The sequence below is a fragment of the Alligator mississippiensis genome, chromosome 1 (assembly GCF_030867095.1).
Source record: "Alligator mississippiensis isolate rAllMis1 chromosome 1, rAllMis1, whole genome shotgun sequence".
Taxonomy (NCBI): Eukaryota; Metazoa; Chordata; order Crocodylia; family Alligatoridae; genus Alligator; species Alligator mississippiensis.
The window spans coordinates 284987209-285001364 of record NC_081824.1 but is presented as its reverse complement, the minus strand read 5'-3'; positions in this window follow the sequence as shown (position 1 = coordinate 285001364).

The window sequence follows — 14156 nt, the reverse complement described above, 5'->3', positions numbered from 1 at the left end:
GCTAAAAACTACTTATTTTTCTAAATCATTTGTTTCACAATTAGAGCTGGTCAGATATTTTCCAATGAAGTAAAGTTTTCAGGAAATTTCCAATATTATCAAAACCCAATTAATGCAAGTTCTGTTGGTGGACAGATATGGGGGCTGGGGCTCATGGGTCCATTGCTTCAAGCAGCACCACTTTAGAGTCAGAAACTCAGGACACTTTTACACATGCTCCAAGGGTGGTGGGTGGGGAGGCTGCTTTAATTAGGGAGGCTATGAGAGGCAATCTAAATAAAGTACCACAGTGTCTCATGTACCAGCATCTCCATGCTTCAAAATGTCAGTGGGGCCACTTGAACTAAAGCCTGTTGAATGAGCTTCAGTTCAAGTTCCTCTGCTGTGATTTTTGAAGTATGGGGATGCTAATACATGAGACACAGGAGGTTGCTGGAGTGTGGTAATTATCACCCTCCATCAGACTAGATTAATTGAGTCTTCTCCAACATGTTGTAATTACAATGCATTGGAGTAGGCTCCACATTTGTGTACAGGCACCCTCAATGTCTACATCTATAGGACATCACCATGATATAGCAGAAAGCCTCCATACTGTCTGTACAGCTGTTTCTCTCTGTTACGGTAGTTGAGTAGCCTGAGGGGCAAGTCTACTGGAGGAACCAAAAAGCCCCTGGCCGATCAGCATAGCAGATCTTTCTGGGAACTACAGACTCTGAAAGGTATAGAAGTTGCTGAGTAACGTGACTCTCAACAGAGCTACATGAGTATAACAATAAGTTTATTAAAGGCCAAGTCTGGGAGATTTACGCAAGCACCAGCATGCACAAAGCTACATGCCAATGGAAACAGAGGCAAACATATCTTCTTGTCTACCTTCACTTTAGGATGCACCAATATCATGCTTACTGTACAGAGTCAATATTAGAATACTGCATACTCCCCCTTTTCCATGAATAAACCACTCTTTCATTTTGAAGAACAGTAGTAAAGAAAGGTGTTTTTTTTTTCTTTTCTCTCTTTTAAATTATTATCAAACTGGTAATCAGCAGCTAGGAAACAAGTAATTATGACTAGAGACCAAGTCCCATTTAAAACTTCTTCCCAAGATGGTGGTCATCTGACTTACATAGAACATCTGTGAGAAGTCTTTTCATAGAATACCTGTGAGACATTTTCTCATCTATACTGCCTGGAAAAAAACCTATGAACCAGTTCCTCATGGAATCCATTTCTAAATACTTGGAGGAGAAGAAGATGATTAGGAACAGTCAGCATGGATTCGCCAAGGGTAAGTCACGCCTGACCAACCTTGGCTAAACAGGGAAATTGGAGTCCTCTTAAGAAAGAAGAAAGAGGCTTATAAACAATGGAAGCTTGGGGCAGGCTATTTTGCAATGGCCTGCATTTGCAGGGAACAGGTAAGACAGGCTAAAATGGAGACCGAACTTAGATTAGCAACAGGAATCAAGGACAACAAGAAGTACTTCTTTAGGTATATAGGGAACAGGAGGAAAACAAATGGAATATTGGGGCCATTGTTCAGGAGAGCTGGTTACTGGCACCCAGGAGAAAGCTGAACTCCTGATTGACTGCTTTGCCTTGGTCTTTCACCGGACCAAGGGGAAAACCACACCAGGTAGAGTAGAGGATGAGCACAGTAGGAATAATTGCTTTCCTACTATTGCCGTAGAATTGGTATATGACCAATTAATAAAATTAGACATATACAAGTCAGCAGGACCAGATGATCTTCATCTGAGAGTGGTGAAGGAGCTGGCCGAAGTCATTGTGGAACCCCTGGCAAAACTGTTCCACAACTCGTGGCACTTTGGAGAAGTCCCTGAGAACTAGAAGAGGGCCAGTGCTGTGACCATCCACAAGAAGAGCTGGAGGGAGGACCTAGGTAACTATAGGCCAATCATCCTAACTTCCATCCTAGGGAAAATCATAGAAAAGTTCATCAAGGAGTCTATCTGTGATAAGCTTGCAGAAGGTAAGATTCTGAATGGCAGCCAGCATGGCTTCGTCGCAGGCAGGTCTTGCCTTACCATCTTCCTCTCCTTCTATGACTGGGTAACTCACCACCTAGACATGAGAAATCAGGTTGACATTGTATATCTAGACTTTCAAAAGTCCTTTGATGTAGTGTCCCTTGATGTCATCACATGAAAATTGGAAGATTGTGGGCTTAACTCCAAGATAGTCAGGTAGGTGAGAAATTGGCTGCAGGATAGGACCCAGAGAGTCATAGTGAATGGATCTGTGTCATCCCAGTGACAAGTGAGCAGTGGTGTCCTGCAGGGGTCAGTGCTCAATCCAGTACTTTTCAACATCTTTATTAATGATTTGTATGTGGTGATGAAAAGCTCACTGGCCAAATTCACGGTTGACACCAAATTATGGGGGAGTGTGGTCACACTTGAAGATAGGCTACAGTTACAAGTGGACCTAGACAGGCTAACAAGTTGGGCAGATTGGAACCTGATGAAATTCAACATTGAGAAATGTAAAGTGCTCCACCTCAGGATGAGCAACCCCCAACACACCTACAGGCTTGGTGGTACCAAACTGACTAGCACCATGAATGAAAGGGACCTGGGGGTAATAATAGACCACAGTATGAATATGAGCCAGCCATGTGATGCTATAGTCAGTAAAGCAAATAATACTCTGGCATGCATCAATTGATGCATCTCCAGCAAAGCCAAGGAGGTGATTCTTCTGCTGTACTCAGCACTGGTGAGACCACAGATGGAGTACTGCATGTAGTTCTGGGCACCACACTTTAACAAGGACGTGGACAAGCTTGAAAGAGTCCAAAGAAGAGCCATCCATATGATCAGAGTCTTAAAAGGCAAGCCATACGAGGAAAGGCTGAGGGATCTGGGACTCTTCAGCCTGAGGAAAAGAAGGCTGAGAGGGGACCTGGTAGCAGCTTACTGCTATGCTAGGGGAGTATATCAAGGGCTTGGTGAGCCACTGTTCATCAGGGCACCCAAGGTGAAAACCAGAAGTCATGGCCACAAACTCCTGGAAGATAGATTCAGGCTCAATATTAAGACAAACTTCTTCACATTCAGAGGGTCCAGACTATGGAATAAGCTCCCTCCAGAGGTGATGCAATCACCTACCCTGGAAATCTTCAAGAGGAGACTAGACACTCACCTTGCTGGGGTCACCTGACCCCCAGTTATCTTTCCTGCTTGGTGCAGGGGGCTGGACCCAATGATTTTCCGAGGTCCCTTCCAGCCTTACAATCAATGAATCTATTAATCTATGAACCTGATTGTCTTCTATGATGAGATGACTGGCTCTGTGCATGTGTACATAATAAACCTTGACTTTAGCAAGGCTTTTGATATCATTTCCACAGCATTCTTGCATGCAAGCTGAGGAAGTATGGGTTGGATAAATGGACTGTAAGGTGGACAGAAAGCTGCCTGGATTGTCAGGCTCAAAGGGTAGTAATCAATGGCTCAATGTCTAGGTGGCAGTCAGTATCAAGTGGAGTGTCCTAGGAGTTGCTCCTGTGGTTGCTTTTGTTCAATAACTTCTTTAATAATCTGGAAGATGGGATGGATTGCACCCTCAGGAAGTTCATGGATGACACCAAGCTAGGGGCAATAGATGCACTGGAGGGTAGGGCTAGGATTCAGAGTGACTGAGATGAATCAGGGGAGTGGGCCCAAATAAATCTCATGAGGTTCAACCACAGCAAGTGCAAAGTCCTGCACTTAGGATGCAGAAATCCCATACACTGCTACAGCCTGCGGACTAACTGGTTAAGCATCAGCTCTGCAGAAAAGGATCTGGGGGTAACAGTTGACAATAAGAAGGTTATGAGTCAGCAGTGTGCCCTTGTTGCCAAGAAGACTAACAGTATACTGGGCTGCATTAATAAGGCATTGCCAGCAGATTGAGGGAAGGAATTATTCTCCTCTATTCTGCAGTGGTGAAGCCACATGGAGTACTGTGTCTAGTTTTATGCCCTTCCCCCCCACCCCCACCCTGCCCCATAGAAAGGACATGGACAAGTGAAGAGAGTCCAGTGTAGAGCAACAAAAATATTTCAGAGGCTAGGGCACATTACTTATAATTAGTGGCTGAGGGAACTGGGTGTATTTAATCTGCAGAAGAGAAGACTGAGAGGGAATTTGATAGATTTGGTGGGTCCAAAGAGAATGAAGCTAGACTATTCTCAGTGGTAGCAGTTGACAGAACAAGGAGCAGTGGTCTCAAGGTGTAGCAAGGGAGGTTCAAGTTGGATATTAGGAAAAAAGTTGGGCTCCTATACACATGCAGAGATCCAACTTCAATGCGCTGGAAATCAAGTGCATCAGAGCAGACTCAATCATGTCTGCTGGAGCACGAAATAAATGTGCTCCAGCAGACTCTGGTGTCATGTGCATCCATGTCCCTGCATTGAAAAATGGTGGTGGGGTGGTTTGAACTAAAACTCATTCAATGAGCTTTGGTTCATAGTGCCCCACTAACATTTTTTCAGCATGGGGGACCCTGATACACATGATGTTTGAGCGTTTTTAATTAAAAGTGCTCGGTCATTAAAGCACGCCCGCCCCCGCCCTTCACCTCCCAGAGCATATGTAAAAATGCTCTTTCTCACTAGGAGGGCAGTGAACCACTGGAACAGGTTAGCTAGAGAGGTGGAGGAGTCTCCATTCTTGGAGGCTTTTAAGGCTTGTCTTGGATCTAGTTGGGAATGGTCTTGCTCTGAGCAGGGGGTTAGACTAGGTGACATTCTGAGGTCCCTTTCAACCCTAATTTTCTATCATTCTAAGTGGGGAATCAGTTACTAATTTCTATTTCTTCCTTAGTGAACTTGTGTGAGCTGAGCGGCATCAATACCCATTCCTCTGACATCTTGTAAGTATAAGGTCCTTTGTTGTCAGCAATCTGAAGAGGTGGTAAGTACCTGATTAGATTTGTTTTATATATGTTACAAGAAAACCTAACCAAAATTTGGATCATTGGTCCTATAACATATACCTTTTATTTTTACCATTTCTGTTGGATCTTTTGGGTGGGGGTTAGAGGGAACTCAGAAGGTCTGAGGGAGCAGGCAGGGGATGGGGCCTAGCAGGAGTCCCCCATGGTCCCCTCCCCCTCCTTCAGTCTCACCCCCCACCCCCTACTTATTGGCATGGAGCCTGGGTCCAGCTCCCTGCGACAGCAAGTGGGGACAGCCCAAATCTCTGAATCTTTTCCGAATTGTTTCCAAATTGATTCGGAGGTTTTGAATTGATTTGAATCTTTTAATTGGTCTCCCAATTAGGTTTGGATTCAGAGATTCAGCTGCCTAATCGGGCTGAATCTCCTCTGAGTTAAATCAGCAACCGAAGCTTCTCACAGTCCTAGTTATTACAGTTGTGTCATAACTACAATCCAATAGACCGAAGGCCTGTGATGGTCCTGGGATGTCAAATACTAGTTACAAGAAGTGCCTGAAAAGTCTGGCCTCACTAGAGAGAACTAGAGGGCCTATAATTTTGCAGACAAGTAGAAAACCAGACATATTCATGGACATTTATGTATGTTAAACTCTAGTGGTTTGTTCTAATTCCTATAAAATCAGTAGGAACAGGAGTTGGAATCATGGATTTAGAAATGGTGATCAAACTATTCAAATTTGCCAAAGTGAAGAGCAGTGTCTAATTCTTAGCTAATAGTTAGCAGAGGAGCTCTGCAAATAACATATTTATTTGTTATTTTTCTTTCTTCGCACAGAGTTCAGAATAAAGATCTCTATTAATTGTATTTACATACAGAAATAACTAAGGCTAAATGTGCTCCTATGAATGTCATTCAATTCTTTGCCATTGATTTGTATGGAAAAAAGAGCAGATCACTGTCCTTAAGTATTTCTGATTCTCTGTGATGGCAAACTACCATTTAATATGAACATGCATAAAAAAAGCTTCCCATTAATAAACACATTTAGGCAAATGTCAAGTTCATTTTGACTGACACTCACATTTCAGAAAAAAAGTGACCATTTTATTTAACTTTAGAATATTTAATTAATTACAGTTACTTGCAAATGTTCCACAGTGGAGTGCAAAGTGCACCAAACTATTAAAACAAGTATAAAAGCAACCATGTTTGGTTTAATGAGTTTAAAAGGCATAAGGATTCAGGCACTTATTTATAATACCAAACCTAGATAAAAATCAACATAATGGATTTAATGGCTTGTAAATAAAGTGAAGAGAAATAATGCATTTTGGATTTGGTATGGCTGATTATTTATTTTTTTTAAATATGCTTTTCTTTTCAATGCTACTATTTTTTATTAGAAAGGAAGGTGCCTCCATTTTATGGATATAATGCTCCAGGGATAGAGAACTTTTAAAATTTAATATCCTGATTTGTGCTATTGTCTTTGCATGCTTCAGGGCAAATGCAGCTCCCAAATCTTAATGGAATGTGAACAAAATGATCATGTGAACCCCTGCTGATGTATGCAGCAAATTTAAAGATATTTTAAATTTTTAGTAGCTATGAAAAGTGATTGTAAGTGAGGCACCTGCTGTTTTCTCTTATAACACTGCAATATCATGTAAATTAAATTGTATAAGGAAAGGATAACTCTTATAGAGCAACTTGGATTCTCTGTGCATGGATGTAGGTTGAAAGGAATATGTGATGATCATATACACTGACCAAATAGTTTTAATTTTTGTCTTGATATAACCCTTTTAAGACCTGCTTAGCCAGTATTTCCAATGGAACAGAGGTAGAAAAGTCAAAGTTACAATACTTTGTGATCATCTGCATGTTGAAAGAGGACCAGTAAGATACACCTTTATATAGTACATTGTCCATCTATCTTGCCCAAGATAAGATACAAAAATGCCTACTCTAGTAAATACCTGGGTCTGAAATTAGTTATGCAGAAGCATTTAAATGCCTCTCATTAGCTTAGATGAGGATAATCTAATCACTCAAACACCATGTGGAAATGTGGACAAAACTTTCAGAATATAGAACACTTACTGGCCTGCCCATGTATGGGGAATCATGCACCAACAAGGACCATGCAGAGGCTACAGATGAAGCACAGTGTGTACCTATATTTAGACTCAAATTTGAACGTGGTGGCCAGACATGAGAAGGAGAAGAATTAGCTTGGATGGCGACCCAGAACATGATGCACAGCACTGTTTTCTAAGTTGTGATCTGGATAAAGAATGTTGCCTTTGTAACTTATACACAAATATTGACATTTGTATTTGTGTCGTTTAGTGAACAAAACAAAACAGAAAAATCCCTTTAAAAAGTCATTGAAAAAAGGATGTATATATATGGAGGCATGTTGAGGGGAAGTTACTCCTTTAATGACAGGAGGAAAAGTTTCATGTTCATTTCATTATGTTTTCAGTCAGAAGGTCAAATATAAAAATGAAGATGGTGATGCAGGCAGGATTAGAACTTGGAAGTTCTGGCATCAAGTCTGATCTTTAGATATACTCCCTCCTCATGTCTTTATCGGAAACAGAGAGCTTGCATATATTCTTCCATATGGCTGTATAAAACAGATGGTGTCTACTAGATTTAAATCTATGCTGTGTTATTAAAGTAAAGAATTAAACAATGTTAAAAAATAAAAGCATTTTATAACCTATTTCATTCTTGTATCCATTTATCCAAAATTTCTTGATCCTAATCTTCATTTGGGTACCTATTAATACTATATCAATTAGGTGCATCCACATGTGCACTTTACTGTAGAGTAGACTGATTAACTTCACATTAAAGCATCGCCGTCTGTACTTGAGCTGGTATTAGGATTCGGTAATCTGATTAACTCGGGGAACTACTGCTGGGGACAGTACTATCTTACAGCAGGATAATTTACTGCACTGAAATGCATGGGTAGATGTTGACTGCCAGCATAAATTGCACCCAGGCAGCCCAGCCAGCTGGAGGCCTGCTGTGCCCTGGCTCAAATTGCTGCTGTTCTGGCCATACGTGTAGATGCTGCACACAGGAAGAGTTTACACAAGTTCATAGTGCTCTAAAATTTATTGCTTTGCATTAATTGCACATGTATCTTATATAATTTGAAATCTGAAGATCATATTATAATTATGATGCAAATTAGTGTGGTTCTTATTTGTGTTGTCTGGTTTTGTTTTGCTTTATTTTTTCCCTATACACTAGAACAAAATTAAAAATCATAATAGTGTGCTATACCTGGCTGTTTTTCTTTAGCCAAACTTACTGTGTTAAAATGTAATATTGTCATGAATAAATTTTCACATTCCATTGAACAGCCAGCAACATTGATGAAAACAAATATGATTTGATCACTGTTTCATATAAATCTGAAAAAAAAGTCTAATATTTGCAGAACTGTTTTTTCCTTTCTTCATTAGCTGTCAGTACCCTTTTTAATGGAATACTATCACTGAATATATCTGAGATGCAAATGTGTAATAGAAGATAAGATGCTATATGTATATAGCGGAAAATAGAAATGTTTAAAAAAACAACTTTTTGAGTGAATCCAAGAGAAAATTGAAAACATATTAAATATATATATTTTAGGGGAAAAAAATCTTCAGTATTTTTAAAGATAGTTCCAAATTCTTATGTATGAGAATATTACAGGAAATAGAAATAAAGATATTTTTAGAACTAAGGAGTCTTCTTAAAAAATAAAATAAAATAAAACTAAATTAAATTAAATAAAATGCTCATGATAATCAGGGTCTTTGCAAATGCTACATCTTATTCCACCTTTTTCTCCAGTCTTTCACCAAGTCCTCTTGTAGGTCTTCCATATTCCTATGAATCTTTGTATCTAACTTAAATAGGGCTGAAGTCCCCTTCTCAGGCTCAGGTCCAGATCTGTACATGTATTGAGCTTTGTTTTAATTTAAGATAAAGATTTATCCCCATGTCTGCATGAACATGAGTGTAGTCCATATGACAAGAGAGCATGAGGGACTTGAAAAAAATAATAATGACTCTAATTTGTTGAGTGTGAATTCTAATGGTTGCACTTCTTTCAGGGGAAGGGGAAGGGATAAATAAGGCCAATGATAAATAATATGAATAGGAAAGGTTACTTACCGGCAATTAGTCTGGATAAATCAAGATGACAATATAAATGTAAAATGTTGCCTTCCTGATTTTTCTTTAATATACTTTTCCAGTAGTGATGCATCTAAATATAAGACACTTAAGATAGTGAAAGAAATTATATATAGACACATAGAGGAGAAAAGAAATATATTTTACTTGGCAGTTCCCAAAATTTTAAAATGCAAGTGTTTTAGATGTGTAAGAGACAAGGCATAACAAACTAATTTAATGGCTGGCTACACTGCTAGCCAGCCAGATCAAGGGCACTTTACGCCCAAAAGTTTGTTCAGCATTTCTCCCAACTATATACTTAGTTCAATACAAGATATCACAAAAATACCTCTACCTCTTCTACACAATTAAGGTCAGGCTACAGACTTATTTTCTCATAGGCAATGATGGCCATGAAAGACTATAGCTAGCTATAGACTATAGACTAAAGCATATATGCAGTGCACTTGGCTAACAATTCTAAAAAGGATCTGTCTTCTAGCGAAAAGAAAATCATGATGAAGTTTTATGTCTTATCTCTCCAGGAATAAATAAAGTTATACAAATAAATAACGTTTCTCACTTAAAGAGGGAGATACACCTTCCTTCAGCTAAGTCTTTATCAGTAGAAGGTGGCAGTACATACCTTTAGGTACCACTCATTTTGGTTGAGCACAAGGCTGACTAAAATCCACTAAAAAGTAAGGTGCCTGTATACATGTGGGATACCTGCTCCAACATGTTCTAATTAAAATGCATTGGAGCAGACTTGATCAGTCTAATTAGAATATTCCAGCAGCCTCACCGTCATATATATTCAGTATCCCTGCATTTCAAAATGATGACAGAGGTGAACAAGCTTTAGTTAAAGTGTCCCTGCCACCATTTTGAAATGTGGGATTCTGAATACACAAGACGGTGTGGGCATTTTAATTAGAGTGGCTCTTTGGAGAGCAAGGGCTCTAGGAGCTACTACTGTCTGTGCAGAGACTGACTATACTCATAAGGTTAAGGTGGAGTAAGCCTTGCATTCACTCTCTGCTACCCCCATTTCTACTAAGCAGCTTGGCAACTTCTTTATTACTTAATGAATCATGACAACTTGTTTAAATGGGTCAGCAAGCCTACCAGGCCTGCTTGAGTTTATCTGCTTCGGGTCTTATTAAGCTGAGGTCAGATATGGCCTTCCTTGCATTTTTTTTTCACTAAAAAGTCTGTTATGACCATGAAAAAATAAGCAGATTGCTTACTGAGTATGTTTACTGTGCGTCTGTGCTTGTGTTGCTCATGGCAGTTGGTATGATGAGAAAATAATTGTTTGATTTATTTACTTATCTGTGCAGCTGATGGGTGTTGGCGTGCATCTGGCCATGACATTTTTCTTAATTCATTCCTGTAAAAGAATAGAGTATAGCCTCACTAAATAATTTTCAAGTATGACAGTAGATAACTACCATCATTAGATAGCATTTGTCATCTTCAGCAGTGTTAAGTGTTAAAGCAGTTTTGTACAGCTACAGGATAAAAAGAAAAAAAAATAACAAATGAGCATTGAACCAGTTATAGATGAAAATTTGGATTAACATTTTTAGGATTTAGAGGTTACCCTTTTAAAAGTGGCAAAATATGATACTGATTAATGTACAGAAAGAAGTCCAGGCATAAGAAAACTATACCAAAACCTTTTAGTGTGAAGCAATGACATGGGCTACAAAATCTTCAAAATTATGATTCTTTTGCAGACATTGACTAAATTCAATATCAACAAATGTCATTAAAGTAATGTACTAACTTTCATTAAATTTAAATCAGGCCTTAGTCTTCATTATTATTGCCACTGCCACTGCTAGCTGCTTATTCTCTTTTTTTCCACAGTATTTGGAATCATTTTGGGTATGTCCATATGTTCATGATACCTGGTCTAGGTTTTGATGGCTTGCTTTAAGCTACCTAAACCTAAACTAGGAGCAGCATGTGTAGGCATTCACCACTGCCAGGAGTGGTGCAGGCACCACAAAGTAACTTGGTTTAGATGGAGGGGCTGGTGGGATTGAGCAGGGTGGGCTGGTGACTCTGTGGGGAGAGGGCTGAAGGACCCAGGGGACCTGTGTGGTGGTTGGGTGGAGGGCCTGGGGGAGCAGTAGGTAGGTCTGAGAGGGGCTGGCAGGTCTCCAGGGTGTGGGTAGGGGGTTAGTGGACTGAAAATAGGAACAGCATAGGCTGGGGTGAGTGGCTGGTCATTCCCAGCCCCAGGGCTATGCTGTAAATGCATGCAGGCATTTGCTAGATCAGGTTGACCCTTTCTTGATCTAAGTTAGTTCACTTTCTGAGACAAACTAACTTAGATTAGGTGCACCATTTTTTAGTCCATGTAAACCCTGCAAATGCCTGACCAAACTCTGGTTAGGTTGACCTAAATGTGTAATGCTTGCATATACCCTTCATGTATCAGTGATGCAAAGCAAAATCTGATATCTCTCAGCGTCCCGTGTCCCCGTTATAAAAATCAAACAGAAAATGTGAGCCTTTATTGCAATAACAAGTAAAAAGGCTAACATTCAGTCAGTTCCCTAAATGTGAAGTAAAACATGAAGATAATAGTTGTGTCCTTAAAGGTGTTAATATAGAATAACATTTCTAGCTTTTGAGAGATATTAAGCCTATAGTAATGGCATACTCATAGGAACAACAGAAGAGAACTGTTCATAGCAGTTTTTGCCCTCAGTAGATAGAAATGTGGTGTAGTTTAAACTTCAGATAATAAACAGTCCTATACACGCCACTGAATATACTGTCCAACAACATTATAAGAGAAGAAAACAGAATGTTTCAGTGTATAGCTTATGCTTCTTACTATAAGTAGTAATAGCCAAGCTAAAGTTACTGGTGAATATGTAATATTAAATCTCATTTTAATAAGAGGACCAAAGCCTTGGGTTTAACTGACACTGCTACTCAACAGTGCTTATCAGACTTTCCACTGAGTCCAATGCTACAGAAGAGGTGATAAGACTACTTCCAGCTACAGTTAAGTAACCTGTAGCATGTCTATGGCCACTATAGCTGGGTACAGTAAATTTCTGGCATTGACAAAACCTGAGTTTTATAGAATTCTAAATCACCTTTTACAATGGGATTTAAGAACTTTTGAAAAATGTCACCCATTGTCTTTCTTTCTAGCTCCTAGGATGCAAAGGCCATGATGCAACAAGACATAGTTACAAACACTGAAGAAAAATAGCAAACCTGGAAGAGATTTAGCAATGAGGTCAGAGGGTTGCTTTAATTAGACTAAGAATGTTTGAAGAATTACTGTTCCAGAGTGAGACTCACTTGGGGGTCAGGTTCAGTTAGCATCTTTCTCCTGGTAGGGAGAGTAAAAAAATAAATAAAAAGGTTTTCCTTAAATGCTACCCTGTGATTCTTGCTTGAATGTCAACAATCTAGGAGGTCAAGGGCCAAGGCTTATCCCTTTCCCCTCCCAGTGGGTTCAATGAGATCGACTGGTAGTGTGCCCTCTATCCATGGTAGCCTCAGGATCCACCCTCTTGGGGATCCTTTACTGCTCTGAAATCCCTCCTTTTGTCGTCTTTCTCCTCTGATGACTCTTTATTTCTAGGCATTGTTGATTGGTGTCCCTGTGAGTATCATGCTGTCAATGTTCTGTTCTGTCAGCATAATTCATTGTTCCCACAAACCCATCACATGTATACATCTTAATTTGGTCATCTACTGGTGTCTTAATTTGAGCATTTCCAGTCTCCTAATTTGCTCATTTCACCAAAACCAGAAATCTCAGGAGTTTTGCAGCTGGGCCCTGTGACTTGGCACCAATGAAATATCTCTGTTATGGTTTTTCAGGGAACAGTGTGTTTCATATCTTCAATTTCCCAGCCAGTTTGTATGCTGGCTTCCAACATAGTGGGCCTTGAGGGAAACTGTCACAAGCAGACTTTTAGAAACGAATTAACCTATGTTGTTTCCCTGAAACATTTGTCTAATGAATATCTACTCTACCTACAAGCCAGTTCCTATAAGTAAACCTCAGATATCATTTTCTAGCCATCAATTCCCGCCTTGAAATTCTTACATGTTCACAGCATAATTGAAGTATAAACAAGGGAATTACCTGGAATGGTTAATGAGGTTTGGGGGGAAGACCTCTACCAGTTGTCCCGGGGAAAGTATGATGGCATTTGTGATCAGGGGCTCCAAGGGGTTGGATGTTGTGATGAACATCAGTCTTTTGCCTCAGCATTACCTAACCTGGCAACTGAGTTTAGGGACAATCCAGTTTAACCAGGCTTCCCATACCAGGGCCGGGGAATGTACTGCCTGAGATGCCTATTAAACCTTGTACACATCATTCCAGGTAACATTCCATTCAGAAATCAGTGCCTTATCTGATTGTCAATATGGCTGTTTAGAACACACAAATATCCCATGGTCAGAATCTTTGGGGACCAAACACGTTCCTGGCAATTTTACCCCTCCTGTACAATGGGCAATGATTTCCTCATCCTCCCAACTGGACTGATCGTGATGGCTTGGTTCCATCATAGCACTACCAGTGTCCCTCCATCCTGTAAGAGCATGAAAAAATGCCAAGGGTCAGTCCCTTCCTGTGCAAACAGCATGCCTGGTCTCCATCAAGATGCCACCATTCTACTTCCTGGTCTAGATCTTTGCACAAATTCTGGAAATTAATAAAGCTATATTGCATTACTAATCCTCCTATAAAAAAACTTAAAATACATATCTACCACAAGTAAAGCAAAACAAGCAAAAGAATAACAATAAAAACAAATGATCAATTCAGCCTTCTTAATCTTTGGCATGGTTGAACTCTTTGAGACCCTGGAGGTGATGCTCCACATAATGTGTCATTTCCCATGGCCACTTTGCAAATTTTCCATATTCTAGGAGTTAACTGTTGTCCTTCATAAATTTCATAGCCCGTCACAAAGTTCTGCTTTACATTTCATTGCCTAGCATAGTTAATATTATAACCACTAATAGTAAAAGCATTACACAAACACAGTCAAATAAGCTAC